The sequence below is a fragment of the Paroedura picta genome, chromosome 3 (assembly GCF_049243985.1).
Source record: "Paroedura picta isolate Pp20150507F chromosome 3, Ppicta_v3.0, whole genome shotgun sequence".
NCBI lineage: Eukaryota > Metazoa > Chordata > Lepidosauria > Squamata > Gekkonidae > Paroedura > Paroedura picta.
In genome coordinates this window covers 29,722,391-29,748,982 of record NC_135371.1, presented here as the reverse complement: position 1 = coordinate 29,748,982, position 26,592 = coordinate 29,722,391, and the positions used below count along the sequence as shown (strand labels likewise).

Here is a 26,592-nt window from a genome sequence, read left to right as displayed (position 1 = left end):
GAGAATTCTCAGGCCAACAATTTTATGTTTGTGTTATTTAGGACTTCTTTGCACATACAATGTTCAGCTGAATGAACTTCTCATGGGGAATTATTAAATGTGTTGTGGAAAGATAATGCCCATGACACAGGGCCATTGGCTAACAGGCAGGGATTCAAATATTAATCTCTGGGGTGTACAACATCACTCTGTGACCTGAATATTAATCCCCTCCTCTATAATACAGAAAGTAATGAACAGTATTGCTTCCGATAAGGAGACATGCCTAACACATTTGTATCCTATCTGTCACCGGAACATTTTGTCGATATACAATGATGCTGAACATGCCTGCTTCAAAAACACGCAATCATTTATAGTGAGAATTAGTCAATAACATTTCCACCTATGTAGATCAATTTGCCCTCCTGAGACGGGCAATTGGCAAAGCACATGTTGCCTCCTGGGCTTCAAAGTCCTAGGAATCTGTGCTAAATGATGTGCAGGCACATTCTATTAAGTAGGCAAAATTAAACAGGCAGGAAGCAGGCTGGGTGTCAAAAGGCTGCCTTCAAGAACACTTTCCTGGGAGTAAGCCCCACTGAATAATATAAGGTTTACTTCTGAGTAGGACAGCAGACTCCCAAAGGGATGGCTCCTATAAATGCTACATTGAGATATAGTCAAATGATGCCAGCTAAAATACTGTGCATGGTTCTGAGAATGAGGCATATGCCAATGTGTATTAATTGTGTGATTGATTTCAATGGGGCCGGCTCTGACAGACTTTATCCGGACTGCAACTTAGCCCTGCCCCACCCCAAATTCCTCCATGAAAACGCAGGAAGAGAGGTTTTTTTCTGGAAGCCATATTGCCAAAAAAACAATAACATCTCTAGCATTGGTAAAACTGTATTCATATTCAGTAGGGTGGGCCAACCTTTGACATAATGTACAGGAAGCTCCCTCCTTACCCCCTGAGCCCCAAAGTTAATTTGCTATGTGCATTGCACCAATATTGTTCATGATTTCCAGAAATCTGATCCTGTCATATTGGCTTTTGTTACTGATGTAACCTCCCCTTTTCTCTTTTCACCACTGTGGAAGAAGACGCCATTCATGTGGGCGCTTGTTATATTTCCCCCCTGTGGATCTTCACATTGTAAATGGGCGTCATTGTCTCTATGAGCCGGCTTTCCTCTGCTTCCGCCGGGCACCTCTGTGAGGCACGTTTCACCTTTATCGAGGAAGAACAGTAATGTTGATGCTATAATTTCAGCGCCGCAAAAGACGGATGTCGCTGTTTGATGTTGGCACATTTAGAATTGCTGAAGAGCAAATGATTGGCATGACTCAAATCCGCTTTCCGTATGAAGGTTTTGGAATGTCACTGCCTATCAAATCCATTTTACTGCCAGCCGGAGCGTGCAAGAGGGCCATTTTATTCCCAGAACCCATCAGTCTCTCAATGCTGTATGTACTTAAAGACAGAAAAAGAATAGGGGTGCCTCCGAAAGAAGAAATGATGTTGTGACACAACACAGAAATCACCATACACATCCCACAGAATAATGTCTCGCATTACAGGCAGAGCAGAATCTGAACAATAGAGATATGACTCCTGGGAACGGAAGGTGATAATGTTGGTCCTCTAACCAATAACGTGGTGTGTATGTGACAGCAATGGATGTGCTGCACATTTACTATGTCATAAATAAGTCTTTTCTACTAAGACTCCAATCCCAAGGTCCAGGCTGGCTTGTGTAAGATAGCCTCTTCTGGTAAGGCTGGGTTGGGCCATGGGACTGTTGTGCCAGGTCTTTTCCCATATTAAGTGAAAAGAATAGGGGAGAGAGGGTGAGAGAGGCACAGAAATATGTAATGTTCCATGGTGATGGAGAAAGTCCTAGGAACAAACAAATGATTCTCTATTTCATTTCATTTTTACATTTTTAAATATTTTGGCCCATGGTTCAGCTGGTATGCTCTCCATTACTGGCTTTGTAAATGAAAATGAGAGCCAGCGTGGTGTAGTGGTTAGGAGCAGTGGCTTCTAATCTGGTGAGCTGAGTTTGATTCCCTATTCCTTCACATGCAGCCCTCTGGGTAACCTTGGCTCATCACAGTCCTAGTAGTGCTTTCTGACTAAGCAGTACTATTAGGACTCTCCCTGCCTCACCTACCTTATAGGGTGTCTGTTGTGGGGAGAGGGAAATGAAGGCAATTGTAAGCTGCTTTGAGACTCCTGGTAGAGAAAAGTGGCATATAAAAACCAACCATTTTTCTTCTTCTAACTGTATTATATATATACCAGCTTCAAAGCCCGTTCCTAAGAACAGGCCCTGAAAGAGTCCCCTCCCCTGGCCAAGCAGCTTAAGGTGGCTTTGGGCCATAGCTCGCAGCCAAATAAAGTGGGGCGGGTGAGGGCTGGGCAGCTCAGTAGCATGGCTAGAACAGAGCTGTCAGCAGGCTGAGGCCCTCATCAGCAGGCCCAGCCTAGCAGGCCAGGAGGCCCTTGTTAGCAAGCTCTCCACCATGACCCTTTGCCCAGGGCCCTCTCCCCTGCTGCTGTCTCCAGGCACTGAGGCATCTGAGAGCAAAGAGGCTAGAGTCCAGGGACAGAGGGTGGAAGCTGCAGGGGCTGGTTGTATCCTGATTGGCCCCATTTTCACTTGGACAGCCAGACACATCCCACCCCCTAGGCTGTTTCAGAAATATATAGAGGAACAACAGTGGATAAGGATGTTGCATGTACACAAGTTTTAATGCTAGTCCCTGTCTCCTAGATGGAAACTGAAAATTGAGGGTGAATGTAGGTTTCATTCATGGTTGATATACATTACATATAATTCTCCTTTGGGGTGTGAGCTATCAGTAACAAGTAGTGCTATTTTTTGCAGCTTTGCCATGACTTCAAGGGGTAATATGATAGCTGTGTTTAATTACGCAAAAAAGGTAAAAATATTGAAGAGGAGGCCATCTTGTTTACTGTTGTTTTAGAGATAGGGTCTAGGAGCAATGAATTCCAATTACAAGAAAGAAGGTTCTACTTAAGTTTTTCTGGATGTGAGTAGATGGAATATGCTGCCCTAGATGGTGGTGGATTTTCCATTGTTGTAAGTTCTTAGGAGGAGTTTGAATGAGTACCTGTCAGGAGTGTGTGATTTTTAAGTACCCAAGAAGGTGAAGGGTTGGACCTATGGTAGTTTGTGGTCTCTTCCAGCTCTGTGTGATTGTGATTCTTAGTTGCCAGCATCACTTATCCTACTCTGCACAAAAAAACTGTTCTTTGGGGGCTGAGTCTTCCCCCTCTTCTGTGTTGTGGCAGACCAACTAAGGGGCTGACTGATACCGCTCAGCCATACAATAACCCCTTCATTCCCACCTCTCCCAGCTCAAATAAACCCCTCCCTTCGGCACTGTATTTGATTTCCATTTTGATTTGGGGCATTTTAAATTTTCTCTCTGCAACATGCATGATTGATCCATGGTGACCCTTCCTTCCCCCATGATATCCAGGAGTGGATATAAGTCATTATATTTGAAAACCCAGCTTTTAAAGCCCCCAGTATAATGTAGATCTTCTGCATTTTGCCAGATTAATTTCTTGCAATGCTGACGTAGAGAAGCGGTCTGTTCCTGATTGGCTGGGTGTCAGTTCAATTACTTTCTGGTTCCCGGTTGCAAGGCTTCCTTTAAAGTGACTGTGCTCCAGAAGCCCACACTTCTCTCAGCAGAGATTTGTCTCATTCTCTGAGAGGTTGCTGCTGGCTCTCCCCCCTCCTCAGGAAAAGAAAGAAGCAAGCAGCCTCTGCTGTAGTTGGCTCCTCCCCCAGCTTGTCTTGGCTAATAAAGCACTCTCCTTTAATGCCACTGGACTTCGCCTGACCCCCCCCCCCCCATGCTCATTCAGGAAAAGAAAAATAAACAAGTAGCTTCACTCTCCTCCACTCTCTGAGCTTCCCCAATCAAGTGCAGAACCCTTTCTGTTACAATTTGGTGGGTTAGGAAGGAGGAAAACCCAGGTTCAGATTGATCTCAATTCAGCAGGATTGACAATGGAAAAAACAAAGTAAGTGCAGAACCAGCCCAAGTCTTATTACCAGAATACCCAGTCTTATTGAACAACACAAAGCCGGTGGGAAAGGGCTTCTTCTGAAGTGATCTTCTCCAGATTTTAGGTGGATGTGACAGTATCCCTAGAAAAATCCCTGATAACCTTTGTCTCCTCTTCTTAATTGATTTGTAGGATTAAAGCTACAATCCTGCACAATTACTCCAGTCTCAGCCCATTTAATCCAGTGGACTATGGAGTATTTCTGTTTAGGAGTGAAAACTGAAGTTACTGCATAGCTAGCTGGGCACCCAACAGAGAACCTCATACAACAAGCTCTCTCATCCATTTCCTTCCTAGTCCTGTCATCCACTTATCTTAAGGGCAGGCTACAAGCAACAGCAACCACACGGCCATCCCATTGCATAGGCATCTTTTGTAGGGTATTTAAAAATCCTGCTAGGCCCTGATGTGGCCTGGGATAGGGTGCCCAAACTCTTGTCCCCACTCCACCTGCTTTCCCAAGAGCCCTGATCCAGACCAGGGCCTCACAGCATTGAAAAAAACAAAACAAGTCCTTCTAAAATATTGTTGTCGCCTGTTGTATAAAGGCTCAAGACTCTAATAGATGTCAGGACCACGGAGGGAAAAAGTAAAAGGAACAATATCTCTCTTCTTTATGCATTATTAGATTTAACATTACGAGTCTGGTGTCCGGGCTGAGTTGGCATAACTATCTGTGGCAGGTTTGGTTCAAATCCAGTGTGAGTGAATGAGAGACAGAGATAGAGATAGAGAGTAGCATATTCTTTTAATCTGGCTAACTGCCTAGCCTTGCTTGCTTTTGTGGGTTTGTTCAACCAATTTCTGCTTCATACCACGAGCATTTTATACAACCGGCTTTCTAGATTAATTTCAAAGCTTTGCTGCTTATAATAATTCCTCCCTTCAATCTACACACTTCTTTGCATCCTATACAGTAAATAAATTCCTGCTGCTGATAGTCTCAGAGGATGCCTCTGTATGAAATCTTCTTCCATCACAGGAACATCCCAGTCAGTTGTTTTTAGCCCAGCCACTTTCAAGCACTGCTCAGCAAGCATAAACTTTTGCTGACATCCTGCGTCAGTCCCTTTAGAACCAGCCAGGGCTCCAGAACATTACTTTGGCTGCCCTGCAGCTCATCTCCATTTTGTTTTGGTGTCAATGAGTAATAAAAGTCAATGAAAGAAGTTAAAGAGAAGCGAGTGTACAGGGCAGGCAGGTTGCTTCAGATAACAAGGAAAGGGAGAGTGTCATGTTTTCGACAGCGGCAGCAACAGTAACAATGAGAAATCTGTGGAAGTAAAGCCTTTCTCATCTCAGTAGCTTTCCCCTTAAAAGCCAGTCTTTAATGTTAGCACGCTGAATATTGCATTCTCTCTTCAGACACATCTTGTATTCTTTCTTGTATACAAGAAAGTAAGTGTATGTGCCTTGTATACACATAAGAGCCACCTCAAAAGGGTGATTTTTTTTATCAGAGAAACAAGACAAAGGAAATATTTAATTCTTTCGTTTCCAGTGTCAGTCCCTTGAACTAACTTCTTGAGGCTAAACTATACCTGAAGAGGCAGTCAACCTCTGAATCTTTGTACCAGGAGGCAATACCAGGAGAAGATCTCAACCTCTATGCCCAGCTGTTGGTCCTCCAGAGCAGAGGTAGTCAACCTGTGGTCCTCCAGATGTCCATGGACTACAATTCACATGAGTCCCTGCCAGTGTTTGCTGGCAGGGGCTCATGGGAATTGTAGTCCATGGACATCTGGAGGACCACAGGTTGACTACCTCTGCTCCAGAGGAACTGGATGGCTACTGTATGAGGCAGGATAGGAGGATGATTACTTTGATCCAGCAGAGCTCTTCCTATGTTCTCATAAGAATGGGGGTGACCAGTCAAGTAGCAATAAAAGGAGTTCTGTTGGGTATTTTGCCTTGAATAATAACAGAGTTGATCATGATGAGACCAGGCAAGGCAGTGTTAGATTATAATAAAGTATTTACGAGAACAACCAGAGTAGGGCACTATGGTAAAAATCAAGAAAGTACATATCTTCTTATAGTTCATACAGGAACTACTAAGCTTAAGCTGTTACATAGTGAGACTCCAAGATGAAACTGAGATACAGCTATTAGGAACAAAAAGAGGAAGGGAAATTCTCTTCTCTTCCTGCTACAGGGACTATGTGAGAACAAGCATGTAGGCCATGGAGCAAACAAACAAATTACTTACTAAGAACAAATTACATACCATGACTGCTCTGTAACAACCCTTTCCTGATAGTCGGTTGCTGACTCTTGCTATTGACAAAATCTATCAAGTTCTCCACCTCCCTCTAGTGTCCTTGTGATCACTTTTAATCCTTTCCTTTGTAGCCATTGCAGCAACTTCTCACCTCTTTTTTTCTGTGAAGGAGAAGGAGGCATGCACAGGTTTATACCTTTGTCCTGGGTGGGAAAGTGACAGAAGCCACACCCATTTAGTCATACTGGTTAGTAGCCACTGATAAACCTATCTTTTATGAATCTATCTAATCCCTTTTTAAAACTGTCTATGCTTCTGACCATCACTACGTCCTACCAGCAAATTCTGGCTTTTAATCACTTGCTGTGTAAAGAACTCTTTCCTTTGTCCATCCTGAAATGGCCCTTCAGCTACACTGGATGACTTGGAGTTCTAGTATTTCAGCAGTGGGAGAAAAATGTCTCTTTTCCCACTCTCTCCACCCCATGCATAATTGTATAAGCTTCTATCACGCTCCCCCTTTTCTAAACCGAACATTCCCAGATTATTCGGCTTTGCACACAACTACAGTTGCTATCACATAATCCTTTTAGTGCCTAGACATGGAATTATATTTCACCTAATGTTTACTCAAAGAGTCCCATTAAAAAAAAAAAAGACATGTATAGTTTTCCATTTGTTAGCCAAGAACTCAGGGCCATTCGGCACATTGGAAAAAATAACGTTACACCAGCGCCATGGCGTATTGCCATAAAAAATCACGCCACTGGCCATTTCCTTCCTCCTGGGTTTCTTGCTTCCCCTTGCCGCCTTCTCATGCTTCTAATCACTCCTCACGTCTGCATGAAATGGCGGAGGAGAGGAATGTGCTACACACCTGACTCTCCTCTGCCTGTCAATCAAGCCAGGCAGCCAATCACCTTTCTCCATGGTTTTAAGGGCCCGCGATGCAAGGTATTTTTTTTTAAGTAAAACTTCTCTGTTCACTATGCATAGTGTTTATTTTACTACAGCCCCCTTTGGATTTATTTTACTAAAGCTTTACTAAAGTAACCTTGTTCCCGGCTTTTTTTTTGGGGGGGGGGAGGGGTGGTTAGAGAGGCATGCTTTGTGTGTTAACTGGTGGAGGGATTTTTTTTTCTCTCTGCCTGGACGATTTAATGCCTATTCATTGCTCCAGGCAGTTTGTTTTTCTTTTAAAGCCCTGTCCCTGGGACAAGGGAGGGAGGCAGGTGCGAGGGCAGGTACTGGAGGCAGAGATAGCGCTATTTCCTTCACATTTGGCTTGCTTGTTGCTCTGCTTTGTTCGTGCTACATATTTGGGGGGATCCACTTTATGCGATTTCCCAAGTGGCACTTTAAAACTGAGGATGTTGCTTGAGGTTTGCTTCTGAGACACTAGATGTTGGTGATATCAGGCAAAATACTAAAAAATATGGCATCAGTGAGAGGTAAGCTCTTCACAATATTTTTTGAGTGCAGCAGGCCCTCAATCTACAGGTTCTGTAAGATGAAAAAAGTCGAACCTTGTGAAACAGTAGTCAGAAAAAGATATGTAAAGGGTTGTTTGTTTGTTTGTTTGCCTCTTTCCCTTTTGCAGTGTTTTGCTGTTTTTCTCTTGAAAGTTCCATGAAATGTTCACACTTGAAACCTCTTCAGTAAGCTGGCAGTAACTAGTCTGCAGTACCTACATACTAAGCCATTGTCCCAATGTTATTCACAGGCAGAAAAGGCTAGGGCAGCTCTCTTTGACCGAAGTGGACAAGTTACTAGGTCACAGTGGGGCACGGGTAGTCAAACTGCGGCCCTCCAGATGTCCATGGACTACAATTCCCAGGAACCCCCTGCCAGTGAATGCTGGCAGGGGGCTCCTGGGAATTGTAGTCCATGGACATCTGGAGGGCCGCAGTTTGACTACCCCTGCAGTGGGGGATGAGTTGTCACCCCCTTTCAAGTCCCATGCGGCATTCCTTTGCCTCAAGCTTTTTAACATCTTTATGCACCCTCTGGCCCAGCTGAACTGGAGTTTTGAGCTGGGTTATCACACAGCTCTATCTCCTCATGGACTCCCCAGACTCCCCCCGGATACATTTGACAGTTGTTTGGAAGCCATAGCTAGGTGGTTAGAGCAGAGTCCCCTTAAACTCAGCCCCTCTAAGATGGAGGCCCTGTGGCTGGGAAGGAAGGGGGCTGATCAGGAAGTGCATTTACCCGACCTGCAACTTAACATAGCACCCTCTGCTAGGAAACTGGGCATGATCTTTGAGGCGCAGATCATGAAAGTAATACACCTGGCATTTTTCCGTCTTCACCAGGCGATGTTACTAGCAGCCTACCTGTCCCCGGAACACCTGGCCACTGTGATCCATGTGATGGTCACCTCCAGGACTGACTTCTGTAACTCTCTCTACACAGACCTACCATTGTCCTTAACCCAGAAATTGCAGTTGGTACAAAATGCAGCTGCTAGGGTCCTCACAGGTACACCATGGAGGGCCCATATCATGCCAGTGCTGAAGCAGCTCTATTGGTTGCCACTTGCAGCTCAAGGTTCTGGCTGTGACCTTTAAGGCTCGTCACCCCATATATCTGAGGGACTGCCTATCAGTTTATGCTCCCCACATGTCCTTGTGTTCTGCAGGTACTAACTTTTTGATGATTCCTGGTCCTCAAGAGGTTTGCCTGGCCTTAATCAGGGCCAGGGCCTTTTTGGTCCAACCCAGCCCCCATGGTCATTTCCTGAGGAACTGCTAGGGTGCACTCGCCTTATGAGATGAGTCAGCATCTCAAGAGAGGGCTTTCTCAGTCACAGTGTCAAAACTCTGCACTTCTTTCCCTTTGAAGGCTTGTCTGTTCCCTTCTGCTGCCAGGAGCTGAAGACCTTTTCATTTCATTTGGCCTTGATGCCCCCATTGTGCCGGGAAGGTAGGGTATACATTTTGTATAATAAAATGAATTGCTAAATTATGCATAATCCTGGATAATCTATATTTTGCCCCCTCCCTCCATATCTTTAGTGCATCATCAATTTTCCCACCTGACCCCCCTCCCTCCACTCCACAAAACCTTACAAAAGAGGTATATTTATTGCCCTGATACCTGGTCAGTCAATATTTGCATTTGTTGTGGTTGCATATTGCACTTTGGAGTGCACAAAATAATGCAGTGCTGAAAAACCTCTGCAAACAGGTGTGCATTAAATTGTGCAGTCTGATGGCTATTCAGACCTCCCTTCCCACCAACTGTTGTTGTCTTGAACAATAGTTTGCATGCTCAGCCACCAATTTGTTCCCTTCCCTAACAGAAAGCAAAATCAAATGTTAGGCAGGTTCAAGATAACTGCCTGCACTAGCAGAATCATATCCGCGTTCAAAAACAGCCCTGGTGTGTTATTGTGGCCTCCCAAGCAATTTGCCTGCAGAAATGTGTGGAACTTTCTTCTCTGGAGGTTTCCAAGGAGAAGATGGATAATCATTTGTCAAGTATGGTTTGTGTCTCATTTTGAATGCTATTGCTGGTGACCCTGAAGGTTCCTTCTAGCGTTATGATTCTATGAATAAATCCTGTTGACAAGAAATTTGTTATAGGATCTGGATTATATGGGAAATGTCCCTTATGGAGAGAGAGAGAGAGAGTTGTGAGTAGAAAACCTAAGCAATGAAGCAGTGTTGTCAACATTACCTTCCAAACCCTTGACGTGGGTGATCAAATAATTAGGCTAAAAATGGAATACATCAAGATGCCCCAAAGCATTTGTGTCACTGAGCAATGTTCTTGGTAAGTTTGCCAACCGCTTAGAAGCTAAAGAATCTCTGGAAGCAAAGAGAAGATGCTTTAAGGTTAATTGAGCCAATAATCAAGGTTTGTGTATGTAATTCCTGGGCGATGCAGTCAATTACTAAAATAAATCTGACAGCGGGGAGATGATAATTGTGTGCAATTACTCTGTAAAGACTCAATTATGTCAACAATTAATGGGTATTTGCCATTGTGGTGAAATCTATCAATTTTTAGGGCTTATTATCTCGATTATAAGAAGAAAGGGATTCTGCTCTAACTTGTCAGACTGTCTGACATAAAGAAATAACTATGTTGCTTGGAAAGATGGCTGATGCAATGAACCAGTCAAGATGGAAATTCTGTCCCCATTAAACTGAACGGGGTAGTGAGTGGGGGAATGGGGGAAATCAGATAATTATAATATTTTTTATGGAGTAAAGTCTTGCTACATGGGCAGAGCAATCCTGAGCCACACCTGCATTGTGAGTCACCTCCCTAAGGATATAGTTACACAGGAGCTGAATGGGGAGGAAAGGTGCTGGCTGTTGCCATATCAGCATGCATAATGATCCCACCACAGCATTCAAGCACAGCATTGTTGCATGATAGACAGGGAAGGAAGAACCAATAGGAGTCATGGGTTGAGGAGGACAAGCCACGCCTCCATCACTGGCAGGGGCTGGAAAGGGGTAGGCTACAGGAGCAACACTTGTCTTCTGCCATATAGCCACCCTTAAAGAGACCAGCTCCAGTCACAAGTCCCAGCCACCTGTCAGTGGGGAAGAGGGCATCACTCATTAGTCCTGCTGGCACCACACAGTGGTTCTCTACGTGCAGAGGGCACAGGGCACAGGAGCTGATGATGGACAGGAATATGGATGTCAGGATGCCTGCCCCCCCCCACTCACCCTGGCCTTGGTGAGTCAGTCGTCCCCTTGCCAATATGTGTACCACCCCAGCTGTGGAGGTACGACAAGAAGAGGGGAAGTGGGTACCAGGAGGGCAGAAGGACACTGAAAGCCACCCCCCCCTCAGGAGCCTCCTGATGTGCTCCTATTCCTCACCAGCATCGCTCACAAAAGCAAGACGCCTATCCACATGCCCAGTACCTGCCATCACAGATGCTGCCAGCCCTCTATCCTTTGCCACATGGAGAATGACAGAGCTGTGGGTGGCCTGCCTGTGATATCAACCCTACTATGGGGCTTTGGGACATCTCTGGCTCAATATAACCTCCCCGAGCGCCACAAGGGCTGGACCCCCCCCCCCCAGCACGTGGAATTAGGAAGGCCTGGCCACAGCAAAAAAGTAGTGCCTTGGCTTCAACTGACCAGATCAAGGCTTGGACAGGTCTACATCTGTATGCCCACATCTCAATTGCCAGAGCCATGGTGGCCTCTTGTATCCAGAGGGGTCAGTTAGGTTGCTGCCATGGGGACAGTGTGTACCAGGGGCCCCTTGACCCCATGGGTGTAGCAAGGAGGTCATATACCCCCCTTAGCCATTCTATTTCTCACATTGCTTATGATCCCATGAAGAGGAAAAGGGAGGACTAGGAATTTCCACCAAGTAGGATTGTTGAGATATACCAGTTTTGTAAGAAGGGCTGTGTGTGAAATGTACCACATATTTGTGCTGATGATTAATCTCTCCATGGGGTGGGCCCCCTGCATCCATCCAATGATGGGTAGGTACTCTTAGCTCTGTGAAGCTCTTGGTGGCTGGCACCTGGTTTGGTACAGGTAGTAATGGCATTTCCCTTCATGGTAGCCATCATATAGGGAAGCCATCAGGAAGGTCAATACAGATATTGACCAGGACACCCTTCAGTTTCACCATTGGCAGTATGATTCCCCCACTGCTATTGTGTCTGATAGTACTGTGTGCCTTGTGCAGCATCCATCCCACCCACCCCCTGCACTTTCACCTCCCATAATCTGCAACAAACACTAACACCTGGGATGCACACAATAGATTAGCTTCATTGGAGAGAACCTGGGACAATGAGTGGTAAGGTTGAGCTTGTGGTGTTGATGTGTAAATTCCACTCAAAACTTTGGTGTTAGGAGTGTCTTCCCTAGCACCAAGGGAAGGACCAGGAAGCTGGATGGTCTGCATGCTCTGGAGGGCCAGCTTCTCCTGCAGAGAGGGCACATGTTGGGGTTCTGGCTCCAGTGATGGGTTGATGGCCCTCCTTGTTGGATCTGCACTTGCAAATGGGGAAAACACACAGAGAATCAGCCAGTACCACTTTGCTGGCAGCTTGAGAGCATTTGGCAGTTGCAGATATCCTGTCTGACATTTTGATGCCACAAGGGGGACCCAGCATGCGGCTGAATCCAGACTATTCACACCTTGCCCAGCATCCTGTCAGAATTTCTTTGTATTTGTACCTTGTATCTGCAACACATTAAAAATGCTTTGAGAGATGGCTGGCTAGTACCACGCCCTCTGGCATGCCCATATTTCCATGGTTGCGGAGATTCATGCTGTCACTTCGCCAGAACGTGGATGGCAAGAGTGCCATGCAGCACTGTTCATGCCTTCCACCAGCATAAATGCCCCTTGCACTCGCATATGTCCAAATTACACCAGTATAGAGATCATTTGGCTCCCTGTTCCAGTTCTCCCCGTCCGTTAATGTCATTCTGTTCATGTCACTGGTAGGAAAATTCATTATGTTGCATGTTTTCAAAGTCTACTGATATTTTTAGTTGGAGATACCAGGGATTGAACCTGGGACCTTTTGCATGCCAAGCTGATGGTCTTCCACTGACCCACACAGCCATTCTCCTCATCTATCACTGCCAAGTTCCCTTATCTTTTGCCATTTCCTAGTTCCCCATTGTGTTACGAGGAAGCTTTAAGGGGCAAAGTAGCCTGAGTGCCATCCTTCCTTCCCTTCTCCACTCCTTTCTCCTCCCATCCCCAGTTTCTTCTTGCCTTCAGTGGGGTTTTCAGAGTTTCTCCACTTTTTCCTATATAAGCAGCCAAATCACAACTCCTTTCTTTCGCCAAGGTTCAAGATTCCATTTCCTTGTAACCTCAAAGAGCAACAGCTTCCACACTGAGTAAAAACCAGATGGACATAGTTGTACATAAGTGCACACAATGAAAATGCCACATCTGGTTAGGTCCTAAGAGTGTTCCTTGGAACTCAACAGCTCCTGCCTTATGGTTGCAGATTGCAGGCATGGTCTCAAAGGAAGACCCAACTTTATTCAAGACTCACCGGCCTGATTCCCAGTGAACAGAGTTCATTCATCATCTCTTGGGGCCATTCCGCACTCATTCAAAATTGCACAATGGTTACAAATTGAAATCGCTACTGTTTTGCTGTTATGCACAACGTCGTTGACAATCTGCAACACTCCTGAAACCGATCCCCAACAAGCGCTTCATTGTAGCACTTTCAGGGAAATCCCAAAAAGTGGATTCACCCTCCAGAAAGCGCTACACTCTTGCAACCAATCTGCAACACTAGCGGGAAAGTTCTCTGTGTTACCATTGTTGCGGTTTTTGCAAAGTCCCTCCCCCTAGCTCTCTCCTCTGATCTTCCGGCGAAGCGATCGCCATTTTTTTTTCTCAGAGCAAGCGGAGATAAACGCACCAGTGAGCCTTCATTTACCCAGCGAGGCTTCCCCGGCTGCAGTCCCTCCCCAGAGCTGTTTTAAAGTCACCAAGCACCAAGCAACACACAGTCCCGTTTGCTGGTTTATTTTCCCTTTATTTTTCATTCTATTTTCGGCTGAAAATTGCGCCCGTGCGGGGGGGGGGGGTATTTTTTTTCCACTCGGGGGGAGCATGGCAACGATGAAACGGCAGCTCAAACACCACCTGCTAGCTAGATGGGTCTCTCCGTTGCAATGAATCAACGCAGATTCGTTGCAACATGTTTTTTTTTAAACCTTCCTTAAAGAGAAAGGGGCTTTTTGGGAGCATGATAACGGCTGCCCATTGGCTGCTTGACGGCCAGGGGCGGGACAAAGCTCGGCAATATCACTTCCTGGCTAGCGATTTTTGCCGAGACCGGAAACCTGTGGGAAACGATAGAAACGCAACTGGATTCCACTACAAAAGCAGGTATGCACAACGACAAATTCCACTATGATTCTATGATTCTATGATTCTATGATTCTACTATTTAAAATGGCATTTTTTCGTTCCGCAACCAATTTGCTACATAGATCCTGGTGCGGAATGGCCCTTGGTTTGACTTTGGGCTCATTCTTAAAAACAAGAGGCAGAAGAGTGTGTGTCAGATGAGCATCACAAGCCTTCTTCTGTCATGTTGTTGCTACTGCTGATCTATGGCATTAAGCGATGCCTCAATGGAGAATTGCAAAGACACACTTTCCTTCCAGGAACTGAGGCTGGTTTACGAAGCAACATTGCTTGTTTCATTGTACATCTGCTCCATTGTTCTCCTTGTGTAAATAAACACATTTCCAAGATGCCATAAATCTCTAGGCCAATCATGACAAAGAAGAAGAGCCTGAAACGAAACCTCCTCTTCTAGAATTTCCTCTCACTTTGGGCTTGAAGTCAACAATACAATTTTATAACCACAAAAGTTTGCCGGAGGTGACATCAGAGTTATTCATTCCCCCTTCTGATTCTTTCCTCCCAATTCATCTGAATAGGCCAGTTCTCTCTGGGCTGCTGCAATACTCCATGGCTCACAAGTGCCCACTAATTGCTTGCCGTAATAATTGTTATACCGTTTATTTCCTTGGGGGGGGGAAGACTTCCTCTCCACAGATGGTTGGACACATGGTGAGGCACTCGCTACTTACTGCTTGAGAGCCAGTTATTTTTTATGACCACTTATTAAACAATTTAAAAGTACCTATACTGTATCTGTTCCAAAGCGTTGTCATAAATTGATTGCTTTATGCACTGAAATCTAAGCTCAGGTACTTATGGCTCCTTGCGTTTATGCCCCTCTAAGTAGCAGTTTATTAAAAAAAAAACCCACAGATCTAAAAATAGCTAAGCTGTCCAAACTGTTACAATGTGCTAGCAATTTACAATAAAGCATGAGCCCTGGCTAATTATTGTTAATAAGCAGCACATTAACATAATCCGAGCCCAGCATGGAACAAAGATACCAGTAAATGAATCATATGTCAGTTCTGTGAAATCAGATGATCTCATACCTTGATCCGTGCTGTATGTATACAAGGATGTATATCCATTAAAACACCAAAAGCAGAACTCGTTTATTAAAAAAAAAAAAAAACCAACAAACCAGGTTTGTTATTGGGTAATGGTAACCAAACTTTTATGAAGATCCATCTATTCAAAGATGATGACATTGCCCATCTGAGAATGGATGCAATATTATTTAAGGAACAGACTAGTTGGATTTGGAATTTCATGGAAATAGGGCCATCTTGTGTCAGAACTACCCTTATGGGGGAAATAGTGGCAGAAGAGAGAGCACTGGAAGCACAGAAAGGACATCTCAGTTGAGGTGAAAGTATTATTGCTACCTGCTATTATTGGGTAGCGAGAATGTGAGTCTTTAAATCATCCAAGACTGAATCAGATGCAGAAGGTATGAGAAGGCTGAGAAAACGTACAATTCAGCCAATTCCCGAATCCAGTAATTCCTGAGAATGCCCAGAAGTTACCAGCTTGTTGCCTATGTGATAATGAATGCTGCAAATCAGGTAGATGCAAATGCACCTGAACTGTGTTAATTTTTAATGATAAACCAGTCAAATGTTCAAGAGTATACAATGCTAAACTTGAGAAAATGTGAATAGGTTAATAGGGATGGGCAAAAAGTGGGGAAATATGATTTGGTTTGTGGTTTGTGGTTCAAGAGCCTTTTGTGGTGCAGAGTGGTAAACGGCTGAAAGGCTGTCTGAAAGCTCTGTCCATGAGGCTGGGAGTTCAATCTATAACCTACATAGTAGTATTTCCTAGTAAAATAGAAATGGTACCTCAATATCTTGAGCTCTTTGGCTGATGTTGTGCATTGCTCTTGCATATCCCACATTCAGGAAGTTATTTAGTGACAGTCCCCTTTTCTGTAGTTTTTAGTTGAAGGATATTGTCCATCTTGATGGTGATCAGCCAAGGAGCTAGAGCTGTTGGGAAATATTTTCATTTCAGCCAATATCTGATTGCAGAAAACCACGCATGAGCTTCAGTAGAAATCGGGGCTGTTTCTAGGTATAATACAGAGTTTGGAAAATGGGGTGGCAAGGTCAAAATAGGCATCAGGAATTTGGTTTATATGATTTAGAGTTTTGATATAAACAAATTTGTGATCCACGGTTCACAACCTTTGTGTCAAAACAAAAATTAAAAGCAGGTTGTGTATGTTGTTCTCTCTTTCTATTAAAACATAAACCCTCAGTGGTGCTGTTAGAGTTTTTTGAGCATTTGCTTTGATGTAGACCAAGAGCCAGAAGAATTGAAGACCACCTCTAAGTATTTGTAGCATTCTGTGTTTTTTCCCCTTTAATCATCCATCAGTGCTTGGTTTTCCATCTAGAAAACTGAGCAGAACTCAGCAAGCAATCTCAATGATCGCTTTAAACCAATTGAACTTAAAGAAACCAATACTATATTGTCTGCATAAAGGAGCGTTGTGAGCAGATGTAATCCCAACATAGGAGGATGATAGATATTGCCTTCACATGACTTTACTTTCAACCTAATATAAAAATTAAACAGAGTGGGGACAAGAATGAATTGCTGTTTAACATTTCTGGAGATGCCTGTAGTACTGGACAGGTAGCCACTTCTGTTACAAGCAACTTTTAACTTAATAAAGTTGTATCAACAGTAATAACTGTTTGCCAAAGGATGCATTGTTTAAATTTTGTCCACAATCAATCTTTTTGTGGGGAGAGGAAAGAGAAGGCAACTGTAACCCGCTTTGAGACTCCTTCGGGTAGAGAAAAGCAGCATATAAGAAGCAACTCTTCTTTTTCTTCTTCTTCTGAAATCTTGATGTAAATGTTGAGGTTCCAGCTTGAGCAAAACATCTGGAAAATTTGAATGGAAGCTAAGTGAGTTTAATAAGTCTAACCAACTCCTCTTGGAGATATATAGAATTGTCTATATTGCTAATGAATTTGACTTAAAGTGGGGGAAAAATGAAGTTTCCGCTCAGGAGGGGGAAAAAATGAGTAATTTTCATTCCCCCAGCCCGAAATGCACTAGAGCCAAATTACCCTAAAAATAAACATATGTGACTGGCACTGGCGATTAATCAACTGAAGCCTCAGTTGATTCATCTATCAATTAAATTGATTCATGTTTGTGCTCCTACATGTCTTGGCTGCATGGGAGGAATAATATGGCTCACCAAAATGTCAAAACAGCTACGTGTTTTCCCCAGGCCGGGCCTTCTGACAAGAGGGAATTTATGAAGCGGTGGCCTGCTAAGTAATGAACGCTTTGGGTGGGGGTTAGAGCAGTGAAGAAAAGGGCCTGCTGTTAAAACAAAGAGCAGAAGACCCTGCTGTGTCTGGTGGAACCAAAGAACTGACAAAGTGAAGGATTCGTGATGGGGAGTCAATCGGAGAAAGGAATTAATCGTCGGAGCTGAAGAGGTTTCAAGAGGTACCTTGGGGACAGAGAAACACGGAGGAGGGAGATGAAATAAGAATTGATTGGAGCATATTGTTTCAAACAGGAAACAATTCAGGAGACACAGCAGGCCCATTTATACTCAATGGGTCCTAAAGACAGACAATAAGCAAACTGCTAGAGGAATAGCAGATCCAATGGTAGCAAAAGGGATTTGTGGGAAAGCTTACAATGATAGCTCATACATCACTTGGTAGGGGTCCTGAAAAAGAGCTGGGTCCTTATTTTTTAAACAATTGACATCTAATTTTTTATTATTGTGATTTCCTTTCCTTTAAGGGTTGACTCATTTGACCTAAGGTCTCCAGTCAGACCATTTTACTTTTATTAATGTTGTTTATTGGTTGTTTTAATGTGCCGGGAGGGGGGGGAGGAACAGCAAGAGGGGGGCAATTTGATCCCCCCTCCACAGTCAAGATCTTACCCTCCAGTACTTAAAAAAAACTCTGAGGAGATCCAGGAGTTTAATCCCTCCCAACTCCCTTTTCCCTTTAACTGCCTCTCAGCTGCAGTCATAGTTTGAGGCTCCTTCGGTGCATTTAATCCTCATTAGGACAGTTTCTTTACCTTTGCCTAATTTGCAGTTCATAATTTGTTGCATGCCCAGAGTGTCTCCAAGTATGTAGAAACCTCAATATTGTGTGTGAGTGATTTTCCCACTTTCATTACTTCAATAAACAGATGAAATGTGCCTCAGAATCATACAGTATTAGTGCAATATTCATGACCTTCACTTTGTCCTGAGGAAGTTCCTTTTGGCTGTTGAAAGTGCTGTAGAAAGTTACAGCTGAGTTGTGGAGATTTCTCAATGCAAGAAACTAATAGAAGTGGTTTGCCATTCCTACCTCTACGTCATTACCTGGCCAGACTCTACTTTCAGCTTGACCAAAGCCACCGGTCTGACCTGACAGCTGTGACCCTCATGCTCTACATTCATTCCTCTCCCACTTCATTGTGGCCAGCAGAATCCGCTGTACCTACGGATTCTTTTTCTTTACACTTGTGACTCAACCTAAGCCACTGTGCCAGGAGTGAATTTCCATCCACCCAGCTAGCTAGCTAGTCTCCTGAGTCCTATGGAACCTTCCGATTGTATTATGATGGTTTCCTTTCTTCAAGAGCCATCAAGCCCCACCCACAGCCATCTCCTGAACCATTAGTACCCATTTACCCGTTGTCTCCACCCCAAGACAGCCCACTTGGTGTACGTGCAATCTCTAGCATGGTCTGGCAAGCCAGTTTGCCAACTCTGGAACCTTGGATCCATCCAGAGAGCCCAACATGCTGCTGGACTCCATGACATCTCTCTTCCTGCCTCTTCAGGAATTGTTAATTATCCTTCCTTTGACCTGATTCCTCAGACTCTTTTCCTTTCAATCCCTTATTTCCCCATCTGCTAGATTGATCATGTGTTTGTTACCTTTTTGCCTATGTCTATTTATTTTATTTTATATTAAATAAAGATTGCTTATTTTAGCCTTATATATCTGTTATCTGCCGAGTTCCTAGGGTGCATAAGCCTTTTGATCTTTTAAAGCAGTGGTTCTCAACCTTACTAATGCTGCAACCCTTTAATTCAGTTCCTCATGTTATGGTGACCCACAGCCATAAAATTATGCAAGTGTTTTTTCACAGAAATAAAAATGAAATTGACCAGTGGCATGAAGATCCATTGTTCATCATTGTATATAAATTGTTTTTTTTCTGGGGTTTTTCAGTTCAGTTCTGCCTCTTGTCCCACCATGCCGATCTCGCTCTTTTCCACTGCTCCAGACAGACAAATGTTCTATCTCAATCTACCCTGCAAGGCTGTTGTGTGGATGCCCCCCTCCCCGGCCAAGCTGTTTGCCCTGCCGCAACCTCTGTGAAAGGGGTCCCGACCCCCAGGATGAGAACCACTGTTTTAAAGATACCTGACCTCTCATAATCCATTCCCCAAGCTTGGCACATGTCTCCTGACATGCTCAATCCAGGTAACAGATTTTGGTGGAGAAACTCAGGCTTATTCGTAAAGTGAGTAAAATGGATGCACTGCACTCAGGAGTAACCTGTGATGTAGGGAAAAACCCTGAATGAATTTGTGCCTTTGTCTGTGTGATTGTGGTCTGCGGAAGAGTGTTTTTCTGAAGGGCAGGCTTTCTCCTTTCACTCTTTTTCTTTTCTTCCCCTGGGAAATATTGTTCGTTGTCTAAAATACTCAGGTCAAGGTTGAGGTTCCTTTTAGAGAGAGGAAATGTTCATCTAAAAATGTTCACTTTGGACCCCATTGACAGGTACTATTATTTATTTGTTCCTGCTTGAATTACCCATGTCTTAAATATTAACCAAAAGTTGGATCCAGCTGGCTTTCGTGCTGGTGAAGATAGGTGAAACAGTCTCTTTTGATCGCCACCAAATTTTTTGCTGAAGATCATGAGAATTGCATGGACAAAAATTTATGGATGGAACTGTACTAAGGAATAGAATTGGGCCAGCAAGTAAGTTATTCGGATCCAAGCCAATGCTTGGTTTCTCATAATTTCCCCCTTATGATCCTAGATGCAAGCTCTGTTGTAAGGAAGGTCAAGAGTACAGTACTGTGTCTCTTGTGTTTGATGGCTGCTTTTGATCAGATGCAGCTGAGAATACTTTGTTTGACTCTACTTTGGTGAACCCTGAATTAGCAGGTATATAAAAAGAAGGGTCATGGAAGTTCTCAATGAACAAGAATGCTCTACAGGAAAATTAATATGACCATGAATTGATTCTTGGAAAAGTACTGATTTGGCTGCAGTCACCTTATGGTAGAAATTGAATGGAATCCGTCCCCCTCTTCAGACAGAGAGACTTGCAGAACTATTGTCCAAGACTAAAATATTATGTAAATAGTGAAACTATCAGTGGTAGGTGAGCTCATGGGTCTTTTGTGCCTCATCATGATCTCACTGGGGAGGAGGGTACCAGTCAAACTGAAAAGACTTATAGCTGTCACTGCCCACCTGTTTCAGTTATACACACATAAATTCATACTGTAGCCATGTTGAATAAGTAGCACAGACTGTCTGTATGAAAAGGTCCAAAAATTTGATCCTATTTGATATTTGCAATACGGTGACATGAAGTCAAGGCGGAGGGAATTGTTTCTGAATTATATGCATTTAGGTGTGATGGTATTAGATATTGTCTCTTTACAGAGAACATAATCTTTGTGAGCGGTAAGAGCTGCTGCCTATGTCACTTGACTTATCTGGAACTTTGTAATCCTGTTATGCTTTAGGTTTCATTTAATAAATTTACCCTGCAGTTATTTTGCCAATAGAGTTGGCAACTTAATGTGAAAAAAACAACAATCTCACAGCACTTTAGGAAATGGGTCTTCAATGTACAAGCCAGTAAAAAGTAATATCGAAGACAGACTGGAGAAATATCTACCGATTAGGGTTGTGAAGAATGCTGAAAAGATATAATGTTCTTATAAAAGAAGTCGAAGGTAGTTAAATGGGTTGTATTTTTGTTCTGCCAGGCCACGTCACCAGTTTTACCCGAGACCATGCAATCTGGCTGTGTGATGATAACACGGAGAGAATAAAGTTCTTTATTTAGATCCAGACAACAGAGTTCTGAGGCTAACATATTCTACCCTGTTGTGAGAGTGACATATAATCCATCATGTGATCACTGGTCCACAGCTCCCCAACGATGTGAATATGACATCCTTCAGGTTGCTTTAGAAGATACATCACTCTTTTCTGCCCACTTTCATAAAGCTTTGGAATGTTCCATTTTTGGAGGAAAATGAGAAGAACAGGAGCAGAATGAAAAAAGAGTCATGATCTGTGGGCCTTAGAAGAGCTAACTTTTCCCACAGAGAGAAACTGGGAAAGAAGAAGAAAAAATAGACTCTACGCTGTGTGAATGAATCATGCAAATTACCGTAAATCTTTGGATAAAATGTGGTAATCTTCTCCTTGGGAATACCATTAAGTGGAACTATGTAAAAATCACAAAAGGGTATTTCTCTTCCCTGAAAGTAATACAAATTAGGCAACATACTGATGTTTTGTTAGTTTTGCTAGTCGGCTGAAGAAGAAGGGCGTTTGTACCATGCTTTTGTCTAACCAAAGAAGTCTCGATCATCTATCCTTCCTTTCCACAAAACAGACACCGTGTGAGGTAGGTGAATCTGAGAGAGCTCTGAGAACTGTGACTGGCCCAAGGTCACCCTGTTGCCTGCATGTGGAGGAGCGGAGAATCAAACCCAGTTCTTAACCATTACACCAAGTTGAGATTCTATTGCTTTGAAAAACTGCATTTTAAAAATTTCTTTTCCTTGAGATCAAAACCCAACAGGAGGTACCGTAGTGCAGGAAGGAGGCAAAACCTAAGGAACTTTCCACCAACTTAAGTGGCTTTTCTTTTGGAAGAAGTCTTCTCAGGCAGGACATAGGTTTAAAACTTTGCTGAATGGAATGGTAAGCTACAAACATGCCTCTAGCTTTTTGGAAGAGGGGAGGGGGTTCCTCTTAAACTCTTTAAATGCCATTGTCTTCAGGGAACACTTCGTCCAGTCCCCAGAGCCCAATTTGTGCCATTGTCATTACGTATTTGTAAAAGGTTAGAGTTGTTAATCACCAAGATGATATGCATGCATTAGGAAACACCAAGAAAATAAATATTCTTAGATAATATAATTCACATATATGAAGCTATGAAACATATCATGGAGTGTGTGATCTGGGGATCAACACTTCCCCAGCGAGGCTTTGTTCCCTGGACATTGCTACTCAAAGACACAGCCACTGACCAAAGCAGTGAGCAACAACATCCATGCTTATACTAGTCAAAGTAGCGTGACTGGAGACAGTTTTCATCTATTACACTGTGACCAATTCTGCACGGAAGCACTTCTTGCTTGCAAACGCATGATTGGAAACTGCACATTTGCAAACTTTCTGACGGGAGACCCCTCCTGTGTTTTCCTGCTGCCTCATCGTGGCTTTTTGCCTTCTGATGAGGTGGCAGAGAAGCCAGAAGAGAAAACAACTTGAACTGCTCTCCCCTCTCCTCAGCCTGTCAATCTAAGCAAGCCACCAATCCCTTCACAGCTGTTGTTTTGGGGATCTAACTTCCTTCTCCCCAAGCCCCAAAATTAATATATATATTTTAAAAAATGCACTTCCATGTTGCTATGGGGAAACACGACAACACCGAAACAGTTATTATTATTTTTAATTATACTTCCATTTTGCCACAGGATCACACCACAACAATGAAACATACCCTTAGACCCTTAGATCTTTAGCAATGTGGACTGAGCCATTAAAAAAAAAATTCTCAGTCTGGAAAATGGAAAGGGGAAGACGGGTGTGAGGGCATGCAAAATGCTACCAAGTCTGTTGTGTGTGTGTCTATCCACACAGGCACCCTGGATTGCAAAGTGGCAAGAAGTGTCAAATCATGATTTTGCGATTTCCTTCATCTTGAAGCAAAACTGCCTAAAACCCATGCCAGCCCTTGCATAGCTAAGGGTTGCTGCCGATGTCATGTGGAAGCAGCACCAAAAACTGTGAGCAATGAAAGGCTGTTCAGGGGGCAAATTCTTTGCATGGAATCTGTCTGTGAGTGCTACAGAGAAATAAATGTACCCAAAATGTAGAATGTAAAGCTATCCATTATTTTATTTATGAGATACTTCTCTTCCTGGCCATTATTTTATGTTGTCTGGCTCCTGAAAGTTCTGGTAGATTTATCATGGAATATCAGACTCGGTCCAGAAATTGCTTGACAATGACCGTTTACGCACTGGAGGTTTCATGCCAGGCTGCAGGCTGGAGTTTTAGTCGTAGCAGGTTGCCCCACCTCTTCCTGCACCCACATGGGGGAACATTTGGCCTGGTGCACCTCATCTGCCCCCGATTTGTGCTCCTGCATGGGAGCTGGGGCAGTGAAGTTCTCAGTGCATAAACGGTCAATGTAAGTCCCCAGTGGGCATACACAGCATTGCTTCTTCTTGGCATATCACCATACTTGCCTGGGTCCTGTGGTAAATTTCAGTACAGTACAGCTCCACCATTCTTGGGGAGCAAAATTTCAAAGGGCATTTTCAACTGCATCAGAAGCAGAAGGCAAGGAAGTCCCACTTCTCTTCTGATTTCTATCAGCGGAGATTTACTGTGGGATCCAAGCCACAGGTTTAGACAAGAATGGTACTGTTGCCAACAAGCAGACTGGATTCTGTCATGGGCAAAGAAGGTAAGATGCCTCATTGCACCCATTCTAGGGAGCTTAGGTTGATTCTTAAGCTTCCAGACTGCCCTTCTCAGTTAGAAGGATTTCACCTTGGGTTAGGCATATTGGTTAGGCAGTCATGGAGCATGTGATAGTACTGTGAATCTGCACTGGTAGCTTTTGTATCTTAGAACGACAGCAGCATCTTTATTCTCAGTCCAGTGGAGCACATGATTGTGAGTTTTCCCTCTCTATTGTGATACTGAGTAAAAATAGAAATCTCGTTATATTATGAATATATAGTGTGATGGCAAAATTCCTAGTGCCCTTCAGGTCTCCGTGGAAAGTCAGTGCCCTTCTGAAGTGCAATTGTTTCTCCAGATAAAGCTGTTGAAGATTACATAACTGTTGGGAATTTTGTTTTAACATAATGGATAAGCTGATAGCACCAGTGAACAAGTTAATACTCCATATGAAAAGCAACTCATGAAATAAATCTTGACTGCGCTAAGGGTGCTAACTGCTGAGGGAAATCAAAAGGAAAAGTCTTCTGCTTTCTCTTAAAATGAAATGCATTTTATGACTGCGTCGTTAAAGCACAGTTGTCTATCTGATAAGATTTTATCGGCCTGTTTATCCTGTGTGGTAGGGATGAGGGAACCTTTCCTTTAAAAAAATGAACAAAAGAACCCAATTTATTTATATGGTTGTCAACATTTTTTGTTCCTCTGCTTTTTAGGTTTTCTAGAGTCACTTGTTGCGTGCGTGTTTTTATAGAACAATTTCTATGATGGAAGAGGAAGATGGGAGAGATTTCACCTCGTCTACACACTGCAGTCTCCTTGCCTGAGAATAAACTTCCAGTGATTGTAAAAGGCTTCTGGGCAGTAAAGGATGGTGGGTTAACCAAAGAATCATTCTTCATTCATTTGAGTCAGCTGCTTCTCATGGACATTGGCTCCCTTGACTCTGTAAGTATAAAAACTTCAGGGCAGAAAGGGAGGTCAGGAAGAAATGTGACCCTTGCACAAGCTTCACACTGGATCCAACCCAAGTTAAGCTGTTTATCTATATAATAATGACTGCATTGTGTGTAATGCTGATTTTTTGACAATGTTGAAAAATGAACATATCTGGTTCAAAGGCACAGAAAATGAAATATTGTGGGGTCTATTTGATCATTGGAGAAGCAAAATGAAATGGGGATGTGGGGGGGGGGGTCAAAGCAGGATTTTAAATATCCCCACTGTGGGGATCCATTGATCATAGGGTTTTTTTTGTCTGCATGAGGAACTCAGCCACTGGTTGTCAGCACAGGGGAGGGAGAATTAGACAGTGTAAGAGACATAGAGCTGCTGCCACTCTGTGGCCATACCCTCTCCTTCATGTTTAACATAATGTGTAATGTGAGACTATGGTGGTAGGTAATGTCCCTTTCCCAGCCTGCATCAGAGATGCTGGAGGAAAAATGACAGAAAAAGGAAAATCAAAATTATTCACCCAATTTCTATACTAAGGAAAGATAAAATTTGTCACATTAAGTCTGCCAACCATTATAATTCAGGCATGTTTGCATCATACATGGGGTGGGCACAGACTGGAAAATTTAGTTTTTGTCAGTTTGTGGCTCATGGCCAAACCACCAGCTAAACCACCAACTGAACCTTGAGGTTTATTTGATAAATGAACTTGTTTGTGGTCCCACAAGCCCTGTTGAAGGGGATCACAGTCCTCTTAAATTCAGTTTTCAGAAAGCCTGAAAAAAACATCTGAGTGATGGTGAATAGCCTGGTCCCCGCTGCTCAGCTGGTTTTGGGGCAGTCTTCTGCAGTCCTTTTACAGAGTTTAAAGACAGATCAAAACAGCTCAGCAGCAAGAAGAACCTTCCCATCACTCAGCTGTTTTATGGGTTTTCTTATGCTGTCCCTTTAAAGCTTAAGGTGAAAACAGATGAGCAGAGGGGTTTTCCCATCGTTTTGTGGCTTTCATGGGGTATAGAAGCAGGGGGGGGGGTTAAAGGGACTCAGAGATCCTTTAAACCTCTGCTTTCTGTTTTATCTATGAAGTGCTTCTATGAACTTCATGGAAGTTCATGCTGAACTTTGGTTCATGAACTTTGGTTAATGAATCATGAACATGGCGAAATTCATGATGAATTTTGTTTCTTGGTTCTGTTGGTGTCCACCCCTAATCATGAATTATCTTCCTGACAATCACAGGGAAGGGCAAAGACCTATTCCTTTATATCATACCCCTGAGTAAGGTTGCCAGGTGTCCCCAAGCCACTGTTGGAGGATGAGTAGGTGGGTGGGGGGAAGAGTATGTTATATTTACCTTATCAATAAATTTATGCTAGTTTGCTAATATATAAAAGCAGATATTAAAATGGAAAGTGAAATGTACACATTTGCTGCTGAAACCAGAAAGCTAGCAAACCCATGAGGCAAGATTCTAATAATGATGTTGGCATAGCTATTGTGTTTAATCAATTCAGGTTTCCTAGACAGGATTCTAGGGTGACCCATGTCGTTATAGATGACTTTTTACAAGTTTTATATCACAAAATATAAAGGGGAAGATGCTTTAGGAGGAATAATGAACACCAAGTTTGAATGGTATGTGTATGACCTATGCCATTGAATTCTCCAAGCCTTTTCCATGATCAAGCTTCAGCACT

At 43.4% G+C, this 26,592-nt stretch overlaps 1 long non-coding RNA gene across 1 annotated transcript; it reads left to right on the top strand.

Moving 5' to 3' along the window:
- Positions 1-20,062: 20,062 nt before the first annotated feature.
- Positions 20,063-24,992, top strand: LOC143834562 (uncharacterized). The gene is made up of 3 exons (XR_013229830.1): positions 20,063-20,185; positions 21,211-21,860; positions 24,655-24,992. It is a non-coding gene; the product is annotated as an uncharacterized LOC143834562 (long non-coding RNA).
- Positions 24,993-26,592: the final 1,600 nt, after the last annotated feature.